At 51.2% G+C, this 4,663-nt stretch overlaps 1 non-coding gene across 1 annotated transcript; it reads left to right on the top strand.

Moving 5' to 3' along the window:
* Positions 1–4,251: 4,251 nt before the first annotated feature.
* Positions 4,252–4,433, top strand: LOC116833728 (U2 spliceosomal RNA). Its single transcript, XR_004375756.1, has one exon. It is a non-coding gene; the product is annotated as a U2 spliceosomal RNA (small nuclear RNA).
* Positions 4,434–4,663: the final 230 nt, after the last annotated feature.

The following is a 4,663-nucleotide window of genomic DNA, read 5'->3' on the forward strand; positions in this document are numbered from 1 at the left end:
CGCTGGCTACCACCAGCAGGGTGTCCCCAGCACACTCCCAGGCCTGAATTTCCCCCAAACCGTGTGCAGTGTCTAGCCTTCACCTGGGCACTCAGGGAAATAATGGGGTTGGTTGCTCCTTAAGGAGACAAAAGCACATTACAGCTTGTTAACGTAACTGAGGTAAATACCCTTTTCCTGACAAACCCAGCACTGACCTGGTTTGGTACAGATGTTGTACCAAAATATACTGAGGATAAAGCAAGTTCCAGTATCAGAATTGAAGCCAGAAAGAGTTAGACGTAAAAGAAACCAAAATACTTTCTACTGATTAAGACTTAACAAGCTACAGTCTTGTTCAAGGCAGCTTTCTTATCAATCCTCCTCCTTCCCAGCCATGGCTGACTCTTCCCTCATCGGGACCTTCCACAGAGGAACAAGGGGCTGGTTCCCCTTGGCTTGCTAGGTGAAGGATCTTAGCTTAGGCAGGTTTCTCACCTAGAGTCAATATTCAGGAATATCAGCCCTCCCCCTTAGTTGGAGGGCCCGTCTTTCTCAGCTTGCGAGAGCTCTGATCCCTTGTGTCGGGCTAGTGAGGGTGCCAAAGATGGCTTTGGTCTTTGCCTAAGTTCAATGATCTGGTTTCAGTGGTCAGCGATTGTTTTGATTCCACCAGATGGGTGAATAGCTGTGACATGCCCTCCTCTTTGGGAGACACTGGCTCACCCTTTGTTTGTAAAGCTTAATATCAACGTGTAGCCATAAGGCCAGATCAACCACCAAGAGCGACATTTGATGCTGATATTAATCCCCAGTGTGTCACAGGCTGACAGAACACACCTCCCTCGCCATGCTTTTATCATACAGTAACGTTGTGTCCAGTTCGCTGAGTCAACTGCTCGTCGCTTAAGGTTCAGCACCCCTCACCCCGTCTTTGTAGAGCAGTAAACCTTTGCAATGTAAAAAAACAGACCAAACTTCTCGCTGTCGCTGGAGTGTAGCTGCCATGCTGACCCCTCCCCCATGTGATAGCTTTGTTTACCTAATATATAAATGGACCTTCGTTGTATCTGCCTGATGACCGCACTGGCTAGGGAAGCAAATACACACACTTTTGTCTAGGGCACAGCTGTTTAGCCACTTCCCCTGGCATGCCTGGTTTAAACACACTTCAGTCATAATTCCAGCATACAGCCCCAACTCCTAATACCCCTGTGTGCATACAGCCTACAAGAACAGTAAGGATCGGGGAGGCATTACATGACACCTATTAGCTACAGAGTATGACATCAGTGAATTGGGACAAGCTGAACTGGTCAAGCCAGCTGAATCTCACCTCCTGAGGTCAGTGAGCTCCTGACCCTATGGGACCCCGGTGCTGTTAGGCTCATGGTGGGGAAGAAGCCAGCTGGATGAAAGGCAGGAAGCAGCTGCTAGATAGTCCTACAGAAAGTGTGAGCACTTTTGCTTCCCAGAGCACTGCCCTCGTTGGTCTCATGCATCTACAGCCCCAGCCTGACTGTTCTCTTTCCTTGCAAGATGGCTGTGGCTGGGGAAGGGAACAAAAACCGCGCACGCCTGCGAATTTACCATCGTTTTAGTTAGAAATCAGTTGTATTTTATCTTTATTTTTCTTGTAACCATGTCTGTCTTGTATGCCTCATTACTGTGCCTCCCTTAAAATCTCCCTCTTTCTAGTTAATAAACTCGTTTTATCTAATCCAGCGTGTTTGAATTGAAGTGCTGAGAAACGCCATTTGGGTAACAACATGTGTGCACAGCATTTCTACTAATCAAACACCAGACTTTGTACGGGCTTGTACTATCCAGGGGAGGGCTGGGGGGTAAAGGAAACGAACCACGCTGCAAAAAGCTGGTTTGTACAAAGGTTTGCCAGATGCTCAGCCCAGCAGCTACGGTTCCCGCATTTATTGTCAACAGTCAAACTAGAAATTAAAAACAAACCAGCAATTCCAACAGCTTCTGCTGCCCAGCAGATGGCACCATGGTGCTGCAGATGCCCATGGAAACATGGTGGGTAGCAGAGCCCAGCCCAGCCTAGCCGGGGAGGGGACACAAGGGTGCCTGTCTGTGCACCAGCCTCTGGCTCAGAAGTGGTTGCTGCCAGCTGCTGTCTGAACAAGTGTTGAGGCTGGTGAGTGCTCCGCTTAGAGGCAGTGCTCACTCAGGCACACACACTCCCCCAACACACCCCCTAATGTCACTGTTCGGCAATGTCAGTTTGGTCATATTATAAAACGCTCCTTTAAAAAGTGATTTAAAATGTGTCACTTTTACCATGCACTGTAAATCTGCAGGCTGTATTGTTTAAATTGGAGGAGGCGGTGCTGTACCTGCAGCGCTGGGAGAGCTCCCTCTCACCCAGCGCTGGCGCTGCAACCACACTGGCACTTCAAAGCGCTGCCGCGGGAGCGCTGCACGGCTGCAAGCGTAGCCCTACCCTCGAGCTCTGGCTCCTGAGTGCTGAGGACCCACCGAGGCAGCACCTATGGTCTGTAGCTTGTGTCTGTAGTGTGCTTGCCGCTTGACTGAAGTATACAGTGTTGTCTGCTCGTTTTGAGGGACCCTGTGCTGAGCCTAGAGGCCTGCTAGGCAAGTTGAGAGCTTCTTAAAGAGGCTTTGGTGGGTGCTAACTCTTAATCAGTGGGTGGGGCTACCCAGGGAGAACAAGGCTTTAAAAAGCCTGCTCCTAAGCCAGGGGTGGGCAAACTTTCTGGCCCCAGGGCCACATCTGGGTGGGGAAATTGCACGCAGGGCCATGACTCTAGGGCTGGGGCAGGGGGTGGGAGGGAGTGTGGGGGCGGGGTTGTGGCGGCGCTTACCTAGGGCTTCAAGGCAGCGCAGGACGGGGGGGGTCTCGGTGCACTGCTACCCCCAGGCACTGCCCCCGCAGCTTCCTATTGGCCGCAGGGGCTTGGGGCGGGAGCCACGTGGAGCGAGCAGGCAGGAAGCCGCTCAGCTGTGCTGCGCTGCCGGTGGCGGGTGGGGGCCCTGGGCTGTTTCTCCCTGCGGAGCTAAAACCTGGGAGCTGAAGGGAGAGGCCACTGAGGAGGGGGGGTGCGCCGCAAGCGGCTGGGGGGCCAAACCTTTAAATTGCACCCACCCCCTCTCAGCAGGCACCAGTTCTCCTCCTCCCCGCTAGCCTGCCGCAGGCAGAAGCCCTGAGCTCCCTCACCCCTCCCGTCTGGTAGGCGGAGAATGCGGGGAGGGTGGGGGAAGGGGAGCTCCAGCAGCCGCACTGTAACTGGAAAAGAGCGCGTGCGGTTTGGCCGCCCCGCGAGCCCTCGCACACATTTCCTTTTTTTTTCCTTACACATCTGCTTTGTTGATTCTCTGTACAAAAACATTGCAAACTTAATTCACTGATTATTTAGCAGCAGAGAATCCTGTGGCACCTTATAACTAACAGACGTTGGAGCATGCGCTTTCGTGGGTGAATAGCCACATGCATCTGACAAAGTGGGTATTCACCACCGAAAGCTCACGCTCCAAAACGTCTGTTAGTCCTATAAGGTGCCACAGGATTCTCTGCTGCTTTTACAGATCCAGAACTAAGACGGCTACCCCTCTGAACTTGATTTATTAACAGTCTCACCCCACGTGCACGTCGTCCAGCATAGTTGGGATGGGCAAGGAGAGCCTCCAGTCAGATCCCTTCCACCCCCAGAGGAGTCTGCAGAGGCTTGACTGAGTGAGAAATGCCCAGCAGAAGAGGGGAGGATTCCTAACAGACCCTTGCCCCAGACTCAATGACGCAGGCTGGAAAATAGACCCACCTTCCCCTTTCACCTTTGCCATCACATCCCCAACTTCAGTCTACCCAGGCTTGCCCAGATCAGCTAACACTGCCCTCTCAGCGTGCAGCACACCTGCAGTGACTAATGCAACATGCCAGAGACTTCCTGGATGGAGGAGAGCACTTGTTTTGCTGCAAGAGTTAACAGCGAGGGAGTACGTCACGGAAGTGGGTGGCTTTATGCAATTCTGGCTGTGTGGCAGCAGCCAGGGAAAGCAGTAGGATGACCCAAGTACCAGATGAAAGAATTCCGTCGGTCTTTGAGTAGATTGTGTGCTGAGCTCTTGCTTTTGAATTATTACGTTGCAGTCGTTTCAGGGGAGTTATTGTCGCTTAGAGTTTCATAGTTATCGAGGTCTCGTTGATGGCATTTTGGTCCGTGTCTGGGAGCTCGTCGTGGTGATGTGGAAAGCTGCGCCGGAGGTAGGGTGTGTCTAGTTTTTGGGGCATTTGGTATCGCTTTTCGGCCTTTTGGCTAAGATCAAGTGTAGTATCTGTTCTTATCAGTTAATATCTGATCGTCCCTATTGAGGACTTATATTAAATGGATTTTAGACAGGGAGATGGAATAGGAGCTTGCTCCATCCACTCCACGCATCGACCTGGTATGCAGTATCTCCAGGAACTGGCACCTCCCCCGGGGAGACTATTCTGGTTAAAAAATAATAGAATCAGCTTGCCCTTTCATACACCTATTCTGAGTTGTACTTTACAGCTGATAAGCTCAAGAATTCTTATTCACTGATCTTGTATGTTATGGGAACTTAACAGTCTCTGTACAACAATGCAGAGAACTAATCGGACGATAATTGTATCACTCAAAAACCCATTGTACAAGCACTACATCTCACTGGACACTCAGTAAGA

Source organism: Chelonoidis abingdonii, chromosome 19, assembly GCF_003597395.2.
Source record: "Chelonoidis abingdonii isolate Lonesome George chromosome 19, CheloAbing_2.0, whole genome shotgun sequence".
Taxonomy (NCBI): domain Eukaryota; kingdom Metazoa; phylum Chordata; order Testudines; family Testudinidae; genus Chelonoidis; species Chelonoidis abingdonii.